This window comes from Siphateles boraxobius, unplaced genomic scaffold, assembly GCF_051911475.1.
Source record: "Siphateles boraxobius isolate OS27281-9 unplaced genomic scaffold, OSU_SipBor_1 52, whole genome shotgun sequence".
NCBI classification, from domain to species: Eukaryota; Metazoa; Chordata; class Actinopteri; order Cypriniformes; family Leuciscidae; genus Siphateles; species Siphateles boraxobius.
In genome coordinates this window covers 191653-215814 of record NW_027509164.1, presented here as the reverse complement: position 1 = coordinate 215814, position 24162 = coordinate 191653, and the positions used below count along the sequence as shown (strand labels likewise).

Here is a 24162-nt window from a genome sequence, read left to right as displayed (position 1 = left end):
GGGTCACCAGAAACCTGCTGGTGGGGAAACGCGTGACGGTCCCCCTCCACGCGTGCGAGCAGAGGATAACATCAACGCTGCAGGGTGGGCCGCACGTCGTTATTCGGATGGGGGGGCCGAGGTCACACGGAGAAGGTCCCGGCCGCCACCGTACCTGGCCGCCCGTAGATGCACCCTCACCACTCTGGTTACGGGAACAGCGGGCCAGCGGGCCGGAGGAGAGGGGATCTCCGCTGGGCACTGGAAGCGAGGAGTCTGGGGCCTGTTCTGGAGACCTGGAGTGAATGGACATTCTTGATAGGGACTCACCCTCGATCCTGTACAAGAGATGTTTTATTTGGCATATTTTATTGTTTTAATGTTCTATATTTGCATTCCTATTTTATTTTAATCCATTTTACCTTTACTTTAAAACAACACACAACATACATGGACTTTTACACAACACATCAACATAACTGATTTTTAACTGTAACTTATGTCCTTTTTGTTGTTTTAAGATATGTGCAAAAATGTGATTTTATAAGGAAAAAATGGATATTGAAAGAATGGAATGAAACAATGTGACAATAAACTTTTTTCGAAAGAAAAATCTGTTCTTATCAGTTTAATATCTGATACGTGCCCTACCCGGGCACCATATATTAAATTGATTTTTGGAACTGGGAGATGGAAGAGGGGCTTGCTCCGTCCACTCCACGCATCGACCCGGTATTGCAGTACTTCTGGGAACGGTGCACCCCCAAAAACTGTGTTCAATGAAAGAGATGTTTTAGTCTTGTGTGGCAGCAGGTGTTAATGGAAGTAACGTATATTGCTGTGTATGGGTGCTTTAAAGGTGTTGTAGGTGATCATATGCTATACAGGTAATGGTGGTGTGAGAGGGAAAAAAAAACAACAACTCTGTTCTTATCTCGTTTAACATCTGATTCGTCCACTATCCGGTGGCCGCGTATGAAATTGATTTTTGGCTCATGGATCCGGAGCATGAAAACAACATCATCCACAACAACAACAGCAAAAGAGCCCGACTCTGCAGGTTTTTGATGTCTCTCTCTTATCTCTTGGAGTTTTTACGAATGAGCTGATGAGTTGAATCAGGTGTGTGTTTGATTGTCCGACCGTTGGTGAGGATTGCGGAGAGGGACACGGTGCCTCTGACGGGAGGCCTGGGAATTCATACTTACCTGGCAGGGGAGACACCATGATCAGGAAGGTGGTTCACCCAGGGCGAGGCTCGGCCATTGCACTCCGGTTGTGCTGACCCCTGCGAATTCCCCAAATGTGGGAATCTCGACTGCATAATTTATGGTAGTGGGGGACTGCGTTCGCGCTCTCCCCTGGACACACTGGTTACCACCTGCCCACGGTCCGGATGTGGTTCCCCGGAGACCGTTCGACATCTGCTCTGGGAGCGCGGCGCTGCGCGGGACCTGTGGGCCAAGACAGGCCCCCTGTTTTTCCCGTGCCTGCCAGCGGGTGGGGCCCAGGTGGACTATAAGCTCGCCATCCTGGGGGTGGGTCAGGGCTTGAAGGAGTTGACACCACCAACGTTTGCCTCGCTCTGGCTCACCCTCAACCACATCAAGGATGCCATCTGGGTCACCAGAAACCTGCTGGTGGGGAAACGCGTGACGGTCCCCCTCCACGCGTGCGAGCAGAGGATAACATCAACGCTGCAGGGTGGGCCGCACGTCGTTATTCGGATGGGGGGGCCGAGGTCACACGGAGAAGGTCCCGGCCGCCACCGTACCTGGCCGCCCGTAGATGCACCCTCACCACTCTGGTTACGGGAACAGCGGGCCAGCGGGCCGGAGGAGAGGGGATCTCCGCTGGGAACTGGAAGCGAGGAGTCTGGGGCCTGTTCTGGAGACCTGGAGTGAATGGACATTCTTGATAGGGACTCACCCTCGATCCTGTACAAGAGATGTTTTATTTGGCATATTTTATTGTTTTAATGTTCTATATTTGCATTCCTATTTTATTTTAATCCATTTTACCTTTACTTTAAAACAACACACAACATACATGGACTTTTACACAACACATCAACATAACTGATTTTTAACTGTAACTTATGTCCTTTTTGTTGTTTTAAGATATGTGCAAAAATGTGATTTTATAAGGAAAAAATGGATATTGAAAGAATGGAATGAAACAATGTGACAATAAACTTTTTTCGAAAGAAAAATCTGTTCTTATCAGTTTAATATCTGATACGTGCCCTACCCGGGCACCATATATTAAATTGATTTTTGGAACTGGGAGATGGAAGAGGGGCTTGCTCCGTCCACTCCACGCATCGACCCGGTATTGCAGTACTTCTGGGAACGGTGCACCCCCAAAAACTGTGTTCAATGAAAGAGATGTTTTAGTCTTGTGTGGCAGCAGGTGTTAATGGAAGTAACGTATATTGCTGTGTATGGGTGCTTTAAAGGTGTTGTAGGTGATCATATGCTATACAGGTAATGGTGGTGTGAGAGGGAAAAAAAAAACAACAACTCTGTTCTTATCTCGTTTAACATCTGATTCGTCCACTATCCGGTGGCCGCGTATGAAATTGATTTTTGGCTCATGGATCCGGAGCATGAAAACAACATCATCCACAACAACAACAGCAAAAGAGCCCGACTCTGCAGGTTTTTGATGTCTCTCTCTTATCTCTTGGAGTTTTTACGAATGAGCTGATGAGTTGAATCAGGTGTGTGTTTGATTGTCCGACCGTTGGTGAGGATTGCGGAGAGGGACACGGTGCCTCTGACGGGAGGCCTGGGAATTCATACTTACCTGGCAGGGGAGACACCATGATCAGGAAGGTGGTTCACCCAGGGCGAGGCTCGGCCATTGCACTCCGGTTGTGCTGACCCCTGCGAATTCCCCAAATGTGGGAATCTCGACTGCATAATTTATGGTAGTGGGGGACTGCGTTCGCGCTCTCCCCTGGACACACTGGTTAAAAGAGCAGATTGTTCGAGTTCCTCTTCTTCTGGTAGTTAACGACCTAGGAAGTCCAGGGAATTGAACTGCAGTGGTTGATCGAGAGATGTAAAACTCTCAACCTAGGACCAGTCTGCAAAAGTAGGGCTGTTTTTTAGTTTTTTTTTTCATCATTCTTCAAATAATCTCCATTATTCAACCAGCGCTTTTATTGGCAGCAGTGGTCCTAGAAGCAAAGTTGTTCCGAATGAGGAGTTCTATCATGTGGTATGAATACCTTGTGCATGTGTGAAAAATCACCTGACATACAGTCGCCTATGGCCGTATTCATGTTGTTGTTTTTACTGTTTACAGCGCCACCAAGTGGCCAGTCGCCACATCCCTTTTCACCTGAGCACAAGCTGAGCCCGTGCACAGGTGTACCGACTTGGGTGTAATTGTCTCATTCCGTTGGAGAGTTATGGCCATTTAAGTAAAGCCCGCCTCGCCCACTCCCAACGTTTTGGCGTCCCGTCGCCAACGTGTATCGAAATTCCGACTTTTTTCCCCATCGCTGTCGGCAATCAGACTCCAGGGAATCTTTCTGCACCGGTTTGGGTCAGATCGGGCGAAAGACCTAGGACTAGTGTGCAAAAGTAGCTTTTTCACAAAATCCCAAATACCCGAAAATCTCGCCAGCGCAACCATCAAATCCGAGGCCTGCGTCTTGTTCGGCCCGAGCCAAGGATTCCGGTGATGTAAGACACTTGGGTCTGCGACGGACGGTTCAGGAGTTACGAGGCATTTCGTACTTCTGATCGCTGCAGCGCCACCTTGGGGCCGATTGGGCCGAGCCTTGGTGATGTTGTAGACCGGGCGGGTACTACCATCCCTCAAGAGTTTCAAGTCTCTACGACGTACGCTTTGGTCTGCCCGCTCACTTTTAGGGCAGAATGTTTGTTGGTCCAAAATCCCAGGTTGCACTCCAAAGTGTCGTGTTGTGCGCTCTGCTGTGATCCATTTTCGGTGTCAACAGTCAAGCTGAGCTTGTATTGCTGTGAGCTGAGCTTGTTTGCTGGCGACCTTTAGACCCTCTCGCCACGGCCCAGGTGGGCGTGGCCTTTGACGGCTCCCCCGCCTCTGCGTCATTGTGTCATCGCTTCTCGGCCTTTTGGCTAAGATCAAGTGTCTGGTCCTAGGGTAGAGACAGCGATCGCCTCTTGGAGGTTTTTCCGGCTTGGGTCCTTCAGTGACTTGAGCCCCAAACTTTTGAGAGGTACATTGATCCAGCTGCTTTTATTCCGGTTCTGTTTTAAGGTAAGACCTTTTTATCTATTTATTTATTTATTTATTGTTTTTTAAAGTTTTAGGCTGTTGGTGTCTCCACCATGTCGGCTGCCCGTGCCGGCATGAGGAGGCACCACAGCGTGCGTTTTTTATTCAAAGAAGTTGAGGGGAAGCTCCTGGGGATGTCACGTCTTGACTTCTCCAGGAAGCTGATCCAAAAAACTCTAAATTTTAAACCTGATGATCTGAATTGCATCGTGACTCTGCCCCTGAACAAAGGATTTGATGTTAGTTTTAGAGCGGTTTCCCACCTGAATGATTTCTGGCACAGATTTGAAGTAGCTAAATCCCAGCTGTCCATGTTTACTGTTGAAAAGCTCTCTGACAACACACTTAAAACTGTGATTGTTAGAATGTTTAATGAGACAGTGACTGGGGAGGACATTTGTGTCTGGCTGGGCAGATTTTGCACAGTTCGAAGCCAGCCAGTCAAGGTTTTAGATGAGGATGGTATTTGGACATGCTCCTGGCGAATTCCCATTAAACAATGGGAAGACGCTGGGGGCTACCAGGGCCTGAAGCATCTGCCTTCTATGATTGTGTTGGGTGAGAACAGAGGCTACATTCACTACCAGGGTATGCCCAAATTATGTAGAAAATGTGGAAAGTTTGGGCACTTAGCTGAAGCATGCCAGTAAATGATATGTGGGAAATGCAGAGAAATTGGTCATACTTTTGAAGAGTGTACCAATGGCAGGCGGTGCAACCTCTGTGGGGAGTCATCCCATCTCTACAGAGATTGCCCTAAAAGTTTTGCCAACAAACTGAAAGGCAACAAAATGGCCGCCCCACATGTGGAACAAACAAAAGAGCAAAGGAAGGAGGAGGCGGTCCCTGAGGTTTTGGCGGGAAATTCTATTTCCCAGCCAGCCTCAGGGAGTGGGCAGGAGGAAGGAAGTGGGGCGGCCACAGGGGCGGAGTCAAGTTTTAACAGCGAACAGAGTGAGGAAGCCGTTCCCCAACAAGAGAGAAGTGAAAACAAAATGGAGGAGGAGGAGGAGGATGCAACGGCTTCCTCACTCTACACCGTATCGGAGGTTAGTGTGGTGGATAGTGGGGGTGAATCCGAGGGTTCACTCCCCAATGCTCAGGTGCAAAAAAGGTCTGCGAGATCTCCTCTGCATCAAACAGAGGAGAAAAGGCTGCGGGCATCGCATCGGCTAGATAGTTCCTCTTCGTTAGATCTAGACCGTATGTGGCCTGCAGAATCTCCCAATGAAGTCTCCTTTTTGCACGTTAAGCTTAGAACATCGTCACCGAAGGAGCCACAAGAGGTTCTCTCTGTGGACTCTGAGGCGGCGAGCATTTGCCCTCCTGATCCCAGTTTTTCTGGGGAAAAGGAGAAGCAAGTGCTACATGACATAACATGATTTTAATGTAACTTTCTGCAGTCTTTTGGTTTTATCCTTCTATTAATGCTTGTATTTTTAACCATACTGCTCATGGCCCTCACTATCTCTACAATCAATGTGAGAAGTGTGAGGTCTACTTTGCGAGCACAGAGTGTGTTATCCTTTTTAAAAACTTTTAAGTCAGATGTGTTTTTATTGCAAGAATGTGGTTTGCCCTTTTTAACAAATTACAGGAAGTGGGAGGAGATTTGGACCCCAGGATTTTCCATTTGGAGTGGGTCCAATTTTAACAAAAATGACGGTGTTGCTATTTTAATAAAAAATCCCCATGTTTTGGTGAAGGGCAGCACTGTGGTGAGGGACGGGCGGGCAATTTTAGCAAATCTGACTTTTTTAGGTAAGGATCTTAACATTTTAAATATGTATGGTTTTACTGAAAAAAATAACAGGTATGAGCTTTTAGAAGACTTGCAACCCCACATGCTAGGCAGGGCTCCCCTAGTGGTAGCAGGGGATTTTAATTGTGTATTATCAAAAAAGGACAGAAGGAGGGTAGGAGAGGATTTTAAGGTCGACAAGACATCGGTTTTATTACAAAATATAGTCAAAGATTTTAAGTTAGTTGACTGTTTTAAAACAATGCATCAAAGAGAGGAAGGCTTCACCTGGTTCAGTGGTGACGGTGCCAGAGCCTCTCGAATTGACTATATTTTTACCAGGGACCTCCCGCCGACCGATGCTACATTGACCCCCCTCTTTTTTTCCGACCACATGATGCTGTCTTGCACTCTTTCACTCCCCACGGGTGTGACTGCAGGGGGAGGGCTGTGGAAGCTGAACTGTTCCCTATTAGAGGACGAGGAAGTGGTTAGTGAGTATAGGGAGCAGTTCAGCCAATGGCAGACCCTCCAGGACTTTTACGACTCACGTGCACAGTGGTGGGAGATGGTGAAACAAAGGACAGGACGGTTTTTTAAACAAATTGGAAAAGAAAAAAAGAATAAAGAAAAAAGACGCATGATGGGGTTGCAAAAAAGACTGCAGAGATATTTTAACCTTTTAAACAATGGATTGGATTTTACAAATGAAATAAAAGAAGTAAAGAAAGAAATGTCAGATCTGTCTGAAACAAAGAGCAAAGGTGTCATTTTAAGATGTAGAGAAAGGGAGTTAGAGGAAGGAGAGAAGTGTACCAGGTATTTTTTTAAAAAGACAATAGCTCGGGGAGGGTCGATCAATATTTTAAAAACTTTTAGAGGGGGGGAAGTAAATACAACTGACCTGATTTTAGGGGAAATTGAAAGTTTTTACAGTAATTTATACGGCACTAAAGAGGTACACAATGGCATCTTAGAGGAAGTTTTAGGGTTTTTAGATGAAAAAGTTAAGAGTCCAGATGTGCTTTTATCCCAGGATTTTAATCTTTTAGAATTGGAAAAAGCTTTAAAGGGTTTTAAGAAGGGGAAGTCCCCGGGCATGGACGGACTCCCCTTTGAGTTTTATCTGACTTTCTGGGACATTTTAGCACATGACTTACTTACAGTTTTTAAAGAATTTGAGACTCTTGACAGACTTCCAGACAGCTTTAGAGTAGGGATAGTTACATTACTGTACAAAAAAGGAGACAAGACTGACTTGAGAAACTGGCGACCAATCACTCTTTTAAATTATGATTGTAAACTTTTTAGTAAGATTTTAGCTACACGCATGTCGACTGTTTTAGAGGACGTAATCCACCTGGATCAAGCTTGCGCTGTGCCCGGCAGGAAGATCACGGACAGCCTGGTACTGATCAGAGACGCCATCTGTTATGCGAGAGACAGAAACATTAGGCTTGTAGTCCTAAATTTAGACTTTGAAAAAGCTTTTGATCGGGTCTCGCACCAGTACCTCCTTCAGGTACTGCAAAAAATGGGCTTTCCAGAGAGGTTTATAGCTTGGGTGGGACTGCTGTATGAGGGCTTAAGCAGCAAATTTCTTGCAAATGGGCATCTTTCCAAAGCTGTAAATATCCACAGCGGTGTCCGTCAGGGGTGTCCTTTATCTCCCCTTCTGTATGTGGCTTGTATTGAGCCACTGGCACAGATCTTGAGAAGGGATAAATGGATTAAAGGACTAGATATCCCAGGAACTGGTGGACTGACGGCGACCTGCGTTTTATATATGGATGACGTGACCCTTTTAGCGACTGACTTTTTATCAGTACGAAGAGCAATGGACTTGACTGACTGGTACGGTCGGGCCTCGGGCGCCAAGCTTAACAGGAGTAAGTCCGAGGCCCTGCTCTTCGGGCCGTGGGGCGACGTGGACACAGGAGGACTAGATTTGGATTTTAAAGAAAAGGATTTGAAAATTTTAGGAGTAAAATTTGACAGGGAGGGTGGAGGACCAGGAAACTGGACTGACATGTTAGGGAAAGTCAGACAAAGACTGGGCTTTTGGGGACTAAGACAACTGACGTTAGAAGGCAAGATTTTAATTTTTAAAGCAGTGATTTTACCACTAATTTTACTTGTCTGTTCTGTTTTTAGTCCCCCAAGACGATTCCTGGCTAAGTTGGAGAGGGCGGTATTTTATTTCCTGTGGGGGTCCAAGTGGGAACGAATCAAGAGGGAGGTCGTTAAAAAGAAAAAAGAGAATGGCGGGAAAGGCCTCCCAGACCCCCACCTGTTTTTAGGCAGCCGCTTTGCCGCCCTCCATATCCAGTATGCACTGACCCCATCCAGAGAACACAAGACAGCAGCCATGACCCGATTCTGGATGGGGTCATACCTAAGAAGTTTGAAAATTTTACCCATTGACCTTAAAAGTCCAGTGTCTTTTAATTTGTCAAAAGAGCATAGTTTTATTAAGAAATTTTTAAAGAAATATCTTTTAGAAACAAATGATGCCACTGTTTTAACTAATCACAAGTCTCTCGTCTCTCTTGTGCAGGATCGAGAATCGGTGAGTCCAGTTCCAGGCCTCACACTAGGTGAGGCCAAAGACGTTTGGAGGAACGCAGCCCACCCAGCTCTCCAGAACAGGCTTAAGGACCTGTCGTGGATGGTGGCTCATGAGATCCTCCCGGTCAGGGCGGTCATGCACTCCAGAGGCATGGCCAAAAACTCCACCTGCCCACGGTCCGGATGTGGTTCCCCGGAGACCGTTCAACATCTGCTCTGGGAGTGCGGCGCTGCGCGGGACCTGTGGGCCAAGACAGGCCCCCTGTTTTTCCCGTGCCTGCCAGCGGGTGGGGCCCACGTGGACTATAAGCTCGCCATCCTGGGGGTGGGTCAGGGCTTGAAGGAGTTGACACCACCAACGTTTGCCTCGCTCTGGCTCACCCTCAACCACATCAAGGATGCCATCTGGGTCACCAGAAACCTGCTGGTGGGGAAACGCGTGACGGTCCCCCTCCACGCGTGCGAGCAGAGGATAACATCAACGCTGCAGGGTGGGCCGCACGTCGTTATTCGGATGGGGGGGCCGAGGTCACACGGAGAAGGTCCCGGCCGCCACCGTACCTGGCCGCCCGTAGATGCACCCTCACCACTCTGGCTACGGGAACAGCGGGCCAGCGGGCCGGAGGAGAGGGGATCTCCGCTGGGCACTGGAAGCGAGGAGTCTGGGGCCTGTTCTGGAGACCTGGAGTGAATGGACATTCTTGATAGGGACTCACCCTCGATCCTGTACAAGAGATGTTTTATTTGGCATATTTTATTGTTTTATTGTTTTATATTTGCATTCCTATTTTATTTTAATCCATTTTACCTTTACTTTAAAACAACACACAACATACATGGACTTTTACACAACACATCAACATAACTGATTTTTAACTGTAACTTATGTCCTTTTTGTTGTTTTAAGATATGTGCAAAAATGTGATTTTATAAGGAAAAAATGGATATTGAAAGAATGGAATGAAACAATGTGACAATAAACTTTTTTCGAAAGAAAAAAAATCTGTTCTTATCAGTTTAATATCTGATACGTGCCCTACCCGGGCACCATATATTAAATTGATTTTTGGAACTGGGAGATGGAAGAGGGGCTTGCTCCGTCCACTCCACGCATCGACCCGGTATTGCAGTACTTCTGGGAACGGTGCACCCCCAAAAACTGTGTTCAATGAAAGAGATGTTTTAGTCTTGTGTGGCAGCAGGTGTTAATGGAAGTAACGTATATTGCTGTGTATGGGTGCTTTAAAGGTGTTGTAGGTGATCATATGCTATACAGGTAATGGTGGTGTGAGAGGGAAAAAAAAACAACAACTCTGTTCTTATCTCGTTTAACATCTGATTCGTCCACTATCCGGTGGCCGCGTATGAAATTGATTTTTGGCTCATGGATCCGGAGCATGAAAACAACATCATCCACAACAACAACAGCAAAAGAGCCCGACTCTGCAGGTTTTTGATGTCTCTCTCTTATCTCTTGGAGTTTTTACGAATGAGCTGATGAGTTGTATCAGGTGTGTGTTTGATTGTCCGACCGTTGGTGAGGATTGCGGAGAGGGACACGGTGCCTCTGACGGGAGGCCTGGGAATTCATACTTACCTGGCAGGGGAGACACCATGATCAGGAAGGTGGTTCACCCAGGGCGAGGCTCGGCCATTGCACTCCGGTTGTGCTGACCCCTGCGAATTCCCCAAATGTGGGAATCTCGACTGCATAATTTATGGTAGTGGGGGACTGCGTTCGCGCTCTCCCCTGGACACACTGGTTAAAAGAGCAGATTGTTCGAGTTCCTCTTCTTCTGGTAGTTAACGACCTAGGAAGTCCAGAGAATTGAACTGCAGTGGTTGATTGAGAGATGTAAAACTCTCAACCTAGGACCAGTCTGCAAAAGTAGGGCTGTTTTTTAGGGGTTTTTTTTCATCATTCTTCAAATAATCTCCATTATTCAACCAGCGCTTTTATTGGCAGCAGTGGTCCTAGAAGCAAAGTTGTTCCGAATGAGGAGTTCTATCATGTGGTATGAATACCTTGTGCATGTGTGAAAAATCACCTGACATACAGTCGCCTATGGCCGTATTCATGTTGTTGTTTTTACTGTTTACAGCGCCACCAAGTGGCCAGTCGCCACATCCCTTTTCACCTGAGCACAGGCTGAGCCCGTGCACAGGTGTACCGACTTGGGTGTAATTGTCTCATTCCGTTGGAGAGTTATGGCCATTTAAGTAAAGCCCGCCTCGCCCACTCCCAACGTTTTGGCGTCCCGTCGCCAACGTGAATCGAAATTCCGACTTTTTTCCCCATCGCTGTCGGCAATCAGACTCCAGGGAATCTTTCTGCACCGGTTTGGGTCAGATCGGGCGAAAGACCTAGGACTAGTGTGCAAAAGTAGCTTTTTCACAAAATCCCAAATACCCGAAAATCTCGCCAGCGCAACCATCGAATCCGAGGCCTGCGTCTTGTTCGGCCCGAGCCAAGGATTCCGGTGATGTAAGACACTTGGGTCTGCGACGGACGGTTCAGGAGTTACGAGGCATTTCGTACTTCTGATCGCTGCAGCGCCACCTTGGGGCCGATTGGGCCGAGCCTTGGTGATGTTGTAGACCGGGCGGGTACTACCATCCCTCAAGAGTTTCAAGTCTCTTCGACGTACGCTTTGGTCTGCCCGCTCACTTTTAGGGCAGAATGTTTGTTGGTCCAAAATCCCAGGTTGCACTCCAAAGTGTCGTGTTGTGCGCTCTGCTGTGATCCATTTTCGGTGTCAACAGTCAAGCTGAGCTTGTATTGCTGTGAGCTGAGCTTGTTTGCTGGCGACCTTTAGACCCTCTCGCCACGGCCCAGGTGGGCGTGGCCTTTGACGGCTCCCCCGCCTCTGCGTCATTGTGTCATCGCTTCTCGGCCTTTTGGCTAAGATCAAGTGTAGTATCTGTTCTTATCAGTTTAATATCTGATACGTGCCCTACCCGGGCACCATATATTAAATTGATTTTTGGAACTGGGAGATGGAAGAGGGGCTTGCTCCGTCCACTCCACGCATCGACCCGGTATTGCAGTACTTCTGGGAACGGTGCACCCCCAAAAACTGTGTTCAATGAAAGAGATGTTTTAGTCTTGTGTGGCAGCAGGTGTTAATGGAAGTAACGTATATTGCTGTGTATGGGTGCTTTAAAGGTGTTGTAGGTGATCATATGCTATACAGGTAATGGTGGTGTGAGAGGGAAAAAAAAACAACAACTCTGTTCTTATCTCGTTTAACATCTGATTCGTCCACTATCCGGTGACCGCGTATGAAATTGATTTTTGGCTCATGGATCCGGAGCATGAAAACAACATCATCCACAACAACAACAGCAAAAGAGCCCGACTCTGCAGGTTTTTGATGTCTCTCTCTTATCTCTTGGAGTTTTTACGAATGAGCTGATGAGTTGAATCAGGTGTGTGTTTGATTGTCCGACCGTTGGTGAGGATTGCGGAGAGGGACACGGTGCCTCTGACGGGAGGCCTGGGAATTCATACTTACCTGGCAGGGGAGACACCATGATCAGGAAGGTGGTTCACCCAGGGCGAGGCTCGGCCATTGCACTCCGGTTGTGCTGACCCCTGCGAATTCCCCAAATGTGGGAATCTCGACTGCATAATTTATGGTAGTGGGGGACTGCGTTCGCGCTCTCCCCTGGACACACTGGTTAAAAGAGCAGATTGTTCGAGTTCCTCTTCTTCTGGTAGTTAACGACCTAGGAAGTCCAGAGAATTGAACTGCAGTGGTTGATCGAGAGATGTAAAACTCTCAACCTAGGACCAGTCTGCAAAAGTAGGGCTGTTTTTTAGTTTTTTTTTTCATCATTCTTCAAATAATCTCCATTATTCAACCAGCGCTTTTATTGGCAGCAGTGGTCCTAGAAGCAAAGTTGTTCCGAATGAGGAGTTCTATCATGTGGTATGAATACCTTGTGCATGTGTGAAAAATCACCTGACATACAGTCGCCTATGGCCGTATTCATGTTGTTGTTTTTACTGTTTACAGCGCCACCAAGTGGCCAGTCGCCACATCCCTTTTCACCTGAGCACAGGCTGAGCCCGTGCACAGGTGTACCGACTTGGGTGTAATTGTCTCATTCCGTTGGAGAGTTATGGCCATTTAAGTAAAGCCCGCCTCGCCCACTCCCAACGTTTTGGCGTCCCGTCGCCAACGTGAATCGAAATTCCGACTTTTTTCCCCATCGCTGTCGGCAATCAGACTCCAGGGAATCTTTCTGCACCGGTTTGGGTCAGATCGGGCGAAAGACCTAGGACTAGTGTGCAAAAGTAGCTTTTTCACAAAATCCCAAATACCCGAAAATCTCGCCAGCGCAACCATCGAATCCGAGGCCTGCGTCTTGTTCGGCCCGAGCCAAGGATTCCGGTGATGTAAGACACTTGGGTCTGCGACGGACGGTTCAGGAGTTACGAGGCATTTCGTACTTCTGATCGCTGCAGCGCCACCTTGGGGCCGAGCCTTGGTGATGTTGTAGACCGGGCGGGTACTACCATCCCTCAAGAGTTTCAAGTCTCTTCGACGTACGCTTTGGTCTGCCCGCTCACTTTTAGGGCAGAATGTTTGTTGGTCCAAAATCCCAGGTTGCACTCCAAAGTGTCGTGTTGTGCGCTCTGCTGTGATCCATTTTCGGTGTCAACAGTCAAGCTGAGCTTGTATTGCTGTGAGCTGAGCTTGTTTGCTGGCGACCTTTAGACCCTCTCGCCACGGCCCAGGTGGGCGTGGCCTTTGACGGCTCCCCCGCCTCTGCGTCATTGTGTCATCGCTTCTCGGCCTTTTGGCTAAGATCAAGTGTCTGGTCCTAAGGTAGAGACAGCGATCGCCTCTTGTTGGACTTGGTCTCGTGTGTTGCTTGTCACACGGGACACACACCCTTCAGGAGGTACATTGACAAGCGGCTTTTAATTGACGACTCGTTCTACGAGGAATCTTCTGGTTTTAAGGTAAGCAGGTTTTAATTTATTTATTGTATATTTATTGTTGGGTTTTAGCCGCAGCAGGCTAGTGGTGCCTCCAACATGTCGGCTGCTCGTGCCGGCATGAGGAGGCACCACAGCGTGCGTTTTAAATTTAAACCAAAAGAGGATGGCACTCTCCGGGTCATGTCCAGGCTGGACTTTTCTAGGAAGTGCATCCAACAGTTACTCGGTTTTAAGGTTGTGGACATAAACTGCCTGTTGACTCTGCCCCTGAATCATGGCTTTGATGTAAGTTTTGCTTCTGCTTCCTTGCTAAGTACTTTTTGGACTCGATTTGAAATGTGTAAAGCCAATTTCTCCATGTTCACTGTGGAAAAACTGACTGATAATTCACTGAAAGTTGTGATTGTCAGGATGTTTAATGAAACAGTTAGTGGAGAAGATATTTCTGTATGGTTGGCAAGATATTGCTCTATTCGTGGACAACCAGTCAAGGTTTTAGATGAAGACGGTATCTGGAGCTGTGCGTGGAGAGTGCCCATTAAACAATGGGCAGATCCCAACAGCTACCATGGCCTGAGTCAAATACCTTCTATGATTGTGTTGGGAGAGAATAGAGGCTACATCCATTACCAAGGGATGCCCAAGCTATGCCGCAAGTGTGGCAAACTTGGACATCTCGCCGAGGCATGCCAAGAAGTAGTGTGTAGGAAGTGCAGAGAAATTGGGCACATTTTTGAAGAGTGCCAAAATGGCAGAAAGTGCAACCTCTGTGGAGAATCATCCCATCTCTACAGAGACTGCCCTAAAAGTTTTGCCAACAAGTTAAAAAGCAACAAAATGGCCGCCCCACCCAAAGAACAAACAATTGAGGAGGCGGGCCCCGAGGTTTCGGCGGGAAATTCAAACCCCCAGCCAGCCTCAGGGATTGGACAGGAAGGAGGAAGTGGGGCGGCCACAGGGGCGGAGTCAATTCTGGCAGTTGGTGAGGGGGAGGAAGCCAATCCTCAAAATGAAATTGAAAAAGAAGACAGTATGGAGGATGAAGAGGAGGAAATGGCTTCCTCCCTAGTAACCGTGTCTGAGGTTAGTGTGTCCACGAGTGGGAGTGAAACAGATGTTTCGCTCCCCAATGCTCAAGTGCAGAAAAGAACTGCGAGATCTCCTCTGGTTCAAACAGAGGAGAAAAAGCTGCGGGTAGCGCATCGGCTAGATAGTTCCCCCATGGAAGATCTAGACCGTATGTGGCCCGCAGAATCTCCTAATGAAGTCTCTTTTCTGCATTTCAAGCTAAGAACATCATCGCCAAAGGATTCGCAAGAGGCCTTCTCTGCGAGCCCTGAGGCGTCAAGCACTTGCCCCCCTGATCCCAGCTCATCTGGGGAAAAGGGAAGGCAAGTGCAACAAGAAATAACATGATTTTAATTATATCTCTGTAGTCCCTTGGTTGCTTTTAAATGTCTCACACCCTTTTAACCATACTGCTCATGGCTCTCACTATCTCCACAATCAATGTGAGAAGTGTGAAGAGCAATATACGAGCACAGAGTGTGTTATCCTTTTTAAAATCTTTTAAGTCAGATGTGTTTTTATTGCAAGAATGTGGTCTGCCTTTTTTAACAAATTACAGGAAGTGGGAGACGATTTGGACCCCAGGACTTTCCATCTGGAGTGGGTCCAATTTTAACAAAAATGACGGTGTTGCTATTTTAATAAAAAATCCCCATGTTTTGGTGAAGGGCAGCACTGTGGTGAGGGATGGGCGGGCAATTTTAGCTAATCTGACTTTTTTAGGTAAGGATTTTAACATTTTAAATGTGTATGGTTTTACAGGTAAAAACAACAGGTATGAGCTTTTAGAAGACCTGCAGCCCCACATGCTCGGGAGGGCTCCCCTAGTGGTAGCAGGGGATTTTAATTGTGTTTTATCAAGACAGGATAGAAAGAGGGTAGGAGAGGATTTTAAGGTCGACAAGACATCGGTTTTATTACAAAATATAGTCAAAGATTTTAAGTTAGTTGACTGCTTTAAAACAATGCATCAAAGAGAGGAGGGCTTCACCTGGTTCAGTGGTGATGGCGCCAGAGCCTCTCGAATTGACTATGTTTTTACAAGGGACTGCCCGCCGACCGATGCTACATTGAGCCCCCTCTTCTTTTCTGATCACATGATGCTCTCCTGCACCCTTTCACTACCCACGGGTGTGACCGTAGGGGGAGGGCTGTGGAAGCTGAACTGCTCCCTATTAGAGGATGAGGAAGTGATTAGTGAATATAGGGAGCAGTTCAGCCAATGGCAGACCCTCCAAGACTTTTTCGACTCACGTGCACAGTGGTGGGAGATGGTGAAACAAAGGACAGGACGGTTTTTTAAACAAATTGGAAAAGAAAAAAAGAATAAAGAAAAAAGACGCATGATGGGGCTGCAAAAAAGACTGCAGAGATATTTTAATCTTTTAAACAGTGGATTGGATTTTACAGAAGAAATTAAAGAAGTAAAGAAAGAAATGTCAGATTTGTCCGAAACAAAGACTAAAGGTGTCATTTTAAGATGTAAGGAGAGAGAAATAGAAGAAGGGGAAAAGTGTACTAGATATTTTTTTAAAAAGACAATAACACGGGGAGGGTCAATTAATACTTTAAAAACTTTTACAGGTGGGGAGGTAAATACAACAGATCTGATTTTAGGGGAAATTGAAAGTTTTTACAATAATTTATACAGCACTAAAGAGGTACACAATGGCATCTTAGAGGAAGTTTTAGGGTTTTTAGACAAAAAGGTAAAGAGTCCAGATGTGCTTTTATCCCAAGATTTTACTCTTTTAGAAATGCACAAAGCGCTAAAAGGTTTTAAAAAGGGGAAGTCCCCAGGCTTGGATGGACTCCCCTTTGAGTTTTATCTGACTTTCTGGGACATTTTAGCACACGACTTATTGACAGTTTTTAAAGAACTTGAGACTCTTGACAGACTTCCAGACAGCTTTAGAGTAGGGATAGTTACATTACTATACAAAAAAGGGGACAAGACTGACCTGAGAAACTGGCGACCAATCACTCTTTTAAATTATGATTGTAAACTTTTTAGTAAGATTTTAGCTACACGTATGTCGACTGTTTTAGAGGACGTAATCCACCTGGATCAAGCATGCGCTGTGCCCGGCAGGAAGATCACGGACAGCCTGGTACTGATCAGAGACGCCATCTGTTTTGCGAGAGACAGAAACATTCGGCTAGTAGTCCTAAATTTAGATTTCGAAAAAGCCTTTGATCGCGTCTCGCACCAGTACCTGTTCCAGGTACTGGAAAAAATGGGGTTTCCTGGGAGGTTTATAGCCTGGGTGGGACTGCTGTACAACGATCTGTCTAGCAGAATTTTGGTTAACGGGCATTTATCCAAAGCTGTAAAACTCTACAGCGGCGTCCGTCAGGGGTGTCCTTTATCTCCCCTTCTGTATGTGGCTTGTATTGAGCCACTGGCACAAATCTTGAGAAGGGATAAATGGATTAAAGGACTAGACATCCCAGGGACTGGTGGACTGACGGCGACCTGTGTTTTATATATGGATGACGTGACCCTTTTAGCGACTGACCTTTTATCAGTACGAAGAGCAATGGACTTGACTGACTGGTACGGTCGGGCCTCGGGCGCCAAGCTCAATAGGAGTAAGTCCGAGGCCCAGCTCTTCGGGCCGTGGGGGAACGTGGACACAGTTGGACTAGATTTGGATTTTAAAGACAATGATTTGAAAATTTTAGGTGTAAAATTTGACAGAGAGGGTGGAGGACAAGGAAACTGGACTGACATGTTAGGGAAAGTCAGGCAAAGACTGGGCTTTTGGGGACTGAGACAATTGACGTTTGAAGGCAAGATTTTAATTTTTAAAGCTGTGATTTTACCACTGATTTTACTTGTCTGTTCTGTTTTTAGTCCCCCAAGACGATTCCTGGCCAACCTGGAGAGGGCGGTATTTTATTTCCTGTGGGGGTCCAAGTGGGAACGACTAAAGAGGGAGGTCGTCAAAAAGAAAAAAGAGAATGGCGGGAAAGGCCTCCCAGACCCCCACCTGTTTTTAGGCAGCCGCTTTGCCGCCCTCCACATCCAGTACGCACTGACCCCATCCAGAGAACACAAGACAGCAGCCATGACCCGATTCTGGATGGGGTCATACCTAAGAACTTTGAAAATTTTACCCATTGATCTTAAAAGTCCTGTGTCTTTTAATTTGTCAAAAGAGCATAGTTTTATTAAGAAATTTTTAAAGAAATATCTTTTAGAGACAAATGATGCCACCATTTTAACTAACCATAAGTCTCTTATCTCTCTTGTGCAGGATCGAGAATCGGTGAGCCCGGTTCCAGGCCTCACACTAGGTGAGGCCAAAGATGTTTGGAGGAACGCAGCCCACCCAGCTCTCCAGAACAGGCTTAAAGACTTGTCGTGGATGGTGGCTCATGAGATCCTCCCGGTCAGGGCGGTTATGCACTCCAGAGGCATGGCCAAAAACTCCACCTGCCCACGGTCCGGATGTGGTTCCCCGGAGACCGTTCGACATCTGCTCTGGGAGTGCGGCGAAGCGCGGGACCTGTGGGCCAAGACCGGCCCCCTGTTTTTCCCGTGCCTGCCAGCGGGTGGGGCCCAGGTGGACTACAAGCTCGCCATCCTGGGGGTGGGTCAGGGCTTGAAGGAGCTGACACAACCAAAATTTTCCTCGCTCTGGCTCACCCTAAACGTGATTAAGGATGCCATCTGGGTCACCAGAAATCTGCTGGTGGGGAAACGCGTGACGGTCCCCCTCCGCGCGTGCGAGCAGAAAATAAGATCAACGCTGCAGGGTGGGCCGCACGTCGTTATTCGGATGGGGGGGCCGGGGTCACACGTAGAAGGTCCCGGCCGCCACCGACCCTGGCCGCCCGTAGATGCACCCTCACCACACCGGCTACGGGAACAGCGGGCCAGCGGGCCGGAGGAGAGGGGATCTCCGCTGGGCACCAGAAGCGGGGAGTCTGGGGCCTGTTCTGGAGACCTGGAGTGAATGGACAATCTTGATAGGGACTCACCCTCGATCCTGTACAAGAGATGTTTTATTTGGCATATTTTATTGTTTTATTGTTTTATATTTGCATTCCTATTTTATTTTAATCCATTTTACCTTTACTTTAAAACAACACACAACATACATGGACTTTTACACAACACATCAACATAACTGATTTTTAACTGTAACTTATGTCCTTTTTGTTGTTTTAAGATATGTGCAAAAATGTGATTTTATAAGGAAAAAATGGATATTGAAAGAATGGAATGAAACAATGTGACAATAAACTTTTTTCGAAAGAAAAAATCTGTTCTTATCAGTTTAATATCTGATACGTGCCCTACCCGGGCACCATATATTAAATTGATTTTTGGAACTGGGAGATGGAAGAGGGGCTTGCTCCGTCCACTCCACGCATCGACCCGGTATTGCAGTACTTCTGGGAACGGTGCACCCCCAAAAACTGTGTTCAATGAAAGAGATGTTTTAGTCTTGTGTGGCAGCAGGTGTTAATGGAAGTAACGTATATTGCTGTGTATGGGTGCTTTAAAGGTGTTGTAGGTGATCATATGCTATACAGGTAATGGTGGTGTGAGAGGGAAAAAAAAACAACAACTCTGTTCTTATCTCGTTTAACATCTGATTCGTCCACTATCCGGTGGCCGCGTATGAAATTGATTTTTGGCTCATGGATCCGGAGCATGAAAACAACATCATCCACAACAACAACAGCAAAAGAGCCCGACTCTGCAGGTTTTTGATGTCTCTCTCTTATCTCTTGGAGTTTTTACGAATGAGCTGATGAGTTGAATCAGGTGTGTGTTTGATTGTCCGACCGTTGGTGAGGATTGCGGAGAGGGACACGGTGCCTCTGACGGGAGGCCTGGGAATTCATACTTACCTGGCAGGGGAGACACCATGATCAGGAAGGTGGTTCACCCAGGGCGAGGCTCGGCCATTGCACTCCGGTTGTGCTGACCCCTGCGAATTCCCCAAATGTGGGAATCTCGACTGCATAATTTATGGTAGTGGGGGACTGCGTTCGCGCTCTCCCCTGGACACACTGGTTAAAAGAGCAGATTGTTCGAGTTCCTCTTCTTCTGGTAGTTAACGACCTAGGAAGTCCAGGGAATTGAACTGCAGTGGTTGATCGAGAGATGTAAAACTCTCAACCTAGGACCAGTCTGCAAAAGTAGGGCTGTTTTTTAGTTTTTTTTTTCATCATTCTTCAAATAATCTCCATTATTCAACCAGCGCTTTTATTGGCAGCAGTGGTCCTAGAAGCAAAGTTGTTCCGAATGAGGAGTTCTATCATGTGGTATGAATACCTTGTGCATGTGTGAAAAATCACCTGACATACAGTCGCCTATGGCCGTATTCATGTTGTTGTTTTTACTGTTTACAGCGCCACCAAGTGGCCAGTCGCCACATCCCTTTTCACCTGAGCACAGGCTGAGCCCGTGCACAGGTGTACCGACTTGGGTGTAATTGTCTCATTCCGTTGGAGAGTTATGGCCATTTAAGTAAAGCCCGCCTCGCCCACTCCCAACGTTTTGGCGTCCCGTCGCCAACGTGAATCGAAATTCCGACTTTTTTCCCCATCGCTGTCGGCAATCAGACTCCAGGGAATCTTTCTGCACCGGTTTGGGTCAGATCGGGCGAAAGACCTAGGACTAGTGTGCAAAAGTAGCTTTTTCACAAAATCCCAAATACCCGAAAATCTCGCCAGCGCAACCATCGAATCCGAGGCCTGCGTCTTGTTCGGCCCGAGCCAAGGATTCCGGTGATGTAAGACACTTGGGTCTGCGACGGACGGTTCAGGAGTTACGAGGCATTTCGTACTTCTGATCGCTGCAGCGCCACCTTGGGGCCGATTGGGCCGAGCCTTGGTGATGTTGTAGACCGGGCGGGTACTACCATCCCTCAAGAGTTTCAAGTCTCTTCGACGTACGCTTTGGTCTGCCCGCTCACTTTTAGGGCAGAATGTTTGTTGGTCCAAAATCCCAGGTTGCACTCCAAAGTGTCGTGTTGTGCGCTCTGCTGTGATCCATTTTCGGTGTCAACAGTCAAGCTGAGCTTGTATTGCTGTGAGCTGAGCTTGTTTGCTGGCGACCTTTAGACCCTCTCGCCACGGCCCAGGTGGGCGTGGCCTTTGACGGCTCCCCCGCCTCTGCGTCATTGTGTCATCGCTTCTCGGCCTTTTGGCTAAGATCAAGTGTAGTATCTGTTCTTATCAGTTTAATATCTGATACGTGCCCTACCCGGGCACCATATATTAAATTGATTTTTGGAACTGGGAGATGGAAGAGGGGCTTGCTCCGTCCACTCCACGCATCGACCCGGTATTGCAGTACTTCTGGGAACGGTGCACCCCCAAAAACTGTGTTCAATGAAAGAGATGTTTTAGTCTTGTGTGGCAGCAGGTGTTAATGGAAGTAACGTATATTGCTGTGTATGGGTGCTTTAAAGGTGTTGTAGGTGATCATATGCTATACAGGTAATGGTGGTGTGAGAGGGAAAAAAAAACAACAACTCTGTTCTTATCTCGTTTAACATCTGATTCGTCCACTATCCGGTGACCGCGTATGAAATTGATTTTTGGCTCATGGATCCGGAGCATGAAAACAACATCATCCACAACAACAACAGCAAAAGAGCCCGACTCTGCAGGTTTTTGATGTCTCTCTCTTATCTCTTGGAGTTTTTACGAATGAGCTGATGAGTTGAATCAGGTGTGTGTTTGATTGTCCGACCGTTGGTGAGGATTGCGGAGAGGGACACGGTGCCTCTGACGGGAGGCCTGGGAATTCATACTTACCTGGCAGGGGAGACACCATGATCAGGAAGGTGGTTCACCCAGGGCGAGGCTCGGCCATTGCACTCCGGTTGTGCTGACCCCTGCGAATTCCCCAAATGTGGGAATCTCGACTGCATAATTTATGGTAGTGGGGGACTGCGTTCGCGCTCTCCCCTGGACACACTGGTTAAAAGAGCAGATTGTTCGAGTTCCTCTTCTTCTGGTAGTTAACGACCTAGGAAGTCCAGAGAATTGAACTGCAGTGGTTGATCGAGAGATGTAAAACTCTCAACCTAGGACCAGTCTGCAAAAGTAGGGCTGTTTTTTTAGTTTTTTTTTTCATCATTCTTCAAATAATCTCCATTATTCAACCAGCGCTTTTATTGGCAGCAGTGGTCCTAGAAGCAAAGTTGTTCCGAATGAGGAGTTCTATCATGTGGTATGAATACCTTGTGCATGTGTGAAAAATCACCTGACATACAGTCGCCTATGGCCGTATTCATGTTGTTGTTTTTACTGTTTACAGCGCCACCAAGTGGCCAGTCGCCACATCCCTTTTCACCTGAGCACAGGCTGAGCCCGTGCACAGGTGTACCGACTTGGGTGTAATTGTCTCATTCCGTTGGAGAGTTATGGCCATTTAAGTAAAGCCCGCCTCGCCCACTCCCAACGTTTTGGCGTCCCGTCGCCAACGTGAATCGAAATTCCGACTTTTTTCCCCATCGCTGTCGGCAATCAGACTCCAGGGAATCTTTCTGCACCGGTTTGGGTCAGATCGGGCGAAAGACCTAGGACTAGTGTGCAAAAGTAGCTTTTTCACAAAATCCCAAATACCCGAAAATCTCGCCAGCGCAACCATCGAATCCGAGGCCTGCGTCTTGTTCGGCCCGAGCCAAGGATTCCGGTGATGTAAGACACTTGGGTCTGCGACGGACGGTTCAGGAGTTACGAGGCATTTCGTACTTCTGATCGCTGCAGCGCCACCTTGGGGCCGATTGGGCCGAGCCTTGGTGATGTTGTAGACCGGGCGGGTACTACCATCCCTCAAGAGTTTCAAGTCTCTTCGACGTACGCTTTGGTCTGCCCGCTCACTTTTAGGGCAGAATGTTTGTTGGTCCAAAATCCCAGGTTGCACTCCAAAGTGTCGTGTTGTGCGCTCTGCTGTGATCCATTTTCGGTGTCAACAGTCAAGCTGAGCTTGTATTGCTGTGAGCTGAGCTTGTTTGCTGGCGACCTTTAGACCCTCTCGCCACGGCCCAGGTGGGCGTGGCCTTTGACGGCTCCCCCGCCTCTGCGTCATTGTGTCATCGCTTCTCGGCCTTTTGGCTAAGATCAAGTGTAGTATCTGTTCTTATCAGTTTAATATCTGATACGTGCCCTACCCGGGCACCATATATTAAATTGATTTTTGGAACTGGGAGATGGAAGAGGGGCTTGCTCCGTCCACTCCACGCATCGACCCGGTATTGCAGTACTTCTGGGAACGGTGCACCCCCAAAAACTGTGTTCAATGAAAGAGATGTTTTAGTCTTGTGTGGCAGCAGGTGTTAATGGAAGTAACGTATATTGCTGTGTATGGGTGCTTTAAAGGTGTTGTAGGTGATCATATGCTATACAGGTAATGGTGGTGTGAGAGGGAAAAAAAAACAACAACTCTGTTCTTATCTCGTTTAACATCTGATTCGTCCACTATCCGGTGACCGCGTATGAAATTGATTTTTGGCTCATGGATCCGGAGCATGAAAACAACATCATCCACAACAACAACAGCAAAAGAGCCCGACTCTGCAGGTTTTTGATGTCTCTCTCTTATCTCTTGGAGTTTTTACGAATGAGCTGATGAGTTGAATCAGGTGTGTGTTTGATTGTCCGACCGTTGGTGAGGATTGCGGAGAGGGACACGGTGCCTCTGACGGGAGGCCTGGGAATTCATACTTACCTGGCAGGGGAGACACCATGATCAGGAAGGTGGTTCACCCAGGGCGAGGCTCGGCCATTGCACTCCGGTTGTGCTGACCCCTGCGAATTCCCCAAATGTGGGAATCTCGACTGCATAATTTATGGTAGTGGGGGACTGCGTTCGCGCTCTCCCCTGGACACACTGGTTAAAAGAGCAGATTGTTCGAGTTCCTCTTCTTCTGGTAGTTAACGACCTAGGAAGTCCAGAGAATTGAACTGCAGTGGTTGATCGAGAGATGTAAAACTCTCAACCTAGGACCAGTCTGCAAAAGTAGGGCTGTTTTTTAGTTTTTTTTTTCATCATTCTTCAAATAATCTCCATTATTCAACCAGCGCTTTTATTGGCAGCAGTGGTCCTAGAAGCAAAGTTGTTCCGAATGAGGAGTTCTATCATGTGGTATGAATACCTTGTGCATGTGTGAAAAATCACCTGACATACAGTCGCCTATGGCCGTATTCATGTTGTTGTTTTTACTGTTTACAGCGCCACCAAGTGGCCAGTCGCCACATCCCTTTTCACCTGAGCACAGGCTGAGCCCGTGCACAGGTGTACCGACTTGGGTGTAATTGTCTCATTCCGTTGGAGAGTTATGGCCATTTAAGTAAAGCCCGCCTCGCCCACTCCCAACGTTTTGGCGTCCCGTCGCCAACGTGAATCGAAATTCCGACTTTTTTCCCCATCGCTGTCGGCAATCAGACTCCAGGGAATCTTTCTGCACCGGTTTGGGTCAGATCGGGCGAAAGACCTAGGACTAGTGTGCAAAAGTAGCTTTTTCACAAAATCCCAAATACCCGAAAATCTCGCCAGCGCAACCATCGAATCCGAGGCCTGCGTCTTGTTCGGCCCGAGCCAAGGATTCCG

General features: G+C 47.5%; 10 non-coding genes and 4 pseudogenes across 10 annotated transcripts; all 14 read left to right on the top strand.

Moving 5' to 3' along the window:
• The first annotated feature begins 569 nt into the window (after nt 1–569).
• On the top strand, nt 570–745 carry LOC143713724 (U2 spliceosomal RNA; annotated as a pseudogene).
• A 434-nt stretch (nt 746–1179) lies between these two features.
• On the top strand, nt 1180–1343 carry LOC143713803 (U1 spliceosomal RNA). Its single transcript, XR_013195293.1, has one exon. It is a non-coding gene; the product is annotated as a U1 spliceosomal RNA (small nuclear RNA).
• Nucleotides 1344–2168: 825 nt separating this feature from the next.
• Nucleotides 2169–2344, top strand: LOC143713722 (U2 spliceosomal RNA; annotated as a pseudogene).
• A 435-nt stretch (nt 2345–2779) lies between these two features.
• On the top strand, nt 2780–2943 carry LOC143713802 (U1 spliceosomal RNA). The gene has a single exon (XR_013195292.1). It is a non-coding gene; the product is annotated as a U1 spliceosomal RNA (small nuclear RNA).
• Nucleotides 2944–9538: 6595 nt separating this feature from the next.
• LOC143713746 (U2 spliceosomal RNA) lies at nt 9539–9715 on the top strand (annotated as a pseudogene).
• A 434-nt stretch (nt 9716–10149) lies between these two features.
• On the top strand, nt 10150–10313 carry LOC143713801 (U1 spliceosomal RNA). Its single transcript, XR_013195291.1, has one exon. It is a non-coding gene; the product is annotated as a U1 spliceosomal RNA (small nuclear RNA).
• Nucleotides 10314–11442: 1129 nt separating this feature from the next.
• Nucleotides 11443–11633, top strand: LOC143713667 (U2 spliceosomal RNA). The gene has a single exon (XR_013195218.1). It is a non-coding gene; the product is annotated as a U2 spliceosomal RNA (small nuclear RNA).
• A 434-nt stretch (nt 11634–12067) lies between these two features.
• Nucleotides 12068–12231, top strand: LOC143713800 (U1 spliceosomal RNA). The gene has a single exon (XR_013195290.1). It is a non-coding gene; the product is annotated as a U1 spliceosomal RNA (small nuclear RNA).
• A 6595-nt stretch (nt 12232–18826) lies between these two features.
• On the top strand, nt 18827–19003 carry LOC143713760 (U2 spliceosomal RNA; annotated as a pseudogene).
• Nucleotides 19004–19437: 434 nt separating this feature from the next.
• Nucleotides 19438–19601, top strand: LOC143713798 (U1 spliceosomal RNA). The gene has a single exon (XR_013195288.1). It is a non-coding gene; the product is annotated as a U1 spliceosomal RNA (small nuclear RNA).
• Nucleotides 19602–20729: 1128 nt separating this feature from the next.
• LOC143713665 (U2 spliceosomal RNA) lies at nt 20730–20920 on the top strand. The gene has a single exon (XR_013195216.1). It is a non-coding gene; the product is annotated as a U2 spliceosomal RNA (small nuclear RNA).
• Nucleotides 20921–21354: 434 nt separating this feature from the next.
• LOC143713797 (U1 spliceosomal RNA) lies at nt 21355–21518 on the top strand. The gene has a single exon (XR_013195287.1). It is a non-coding gene; the product is annotated as a U1 spliceosomal RNA (small nuclear RNA).
• Nucleotides 21519–22647: 1129 nt separating this feature from the next.
• Nucleotides 22648–22838, top strand: LOC143713663 (U2 spliceosomal RNA). The gene has a single exon (XR_013195215.1). It is a non-coding gene; the product is annotated as a U2 spliceosomal RNA (small nuclear RNA).
• A 434-nt stretch (nt 22839–23272) lies between these two features.
• Nucleotides 23273–23436, top strand: LOC143713787 (U1 spliceosomal RNA). Its single transcript, XR_013195283.1, has one exon. It is a non-coding gene; the product is annotated as a U1 spliceosomal RNA (small nuclear RNA).
• Nucleotides 23437–24162: the final 726 nt, after the last annotated feature.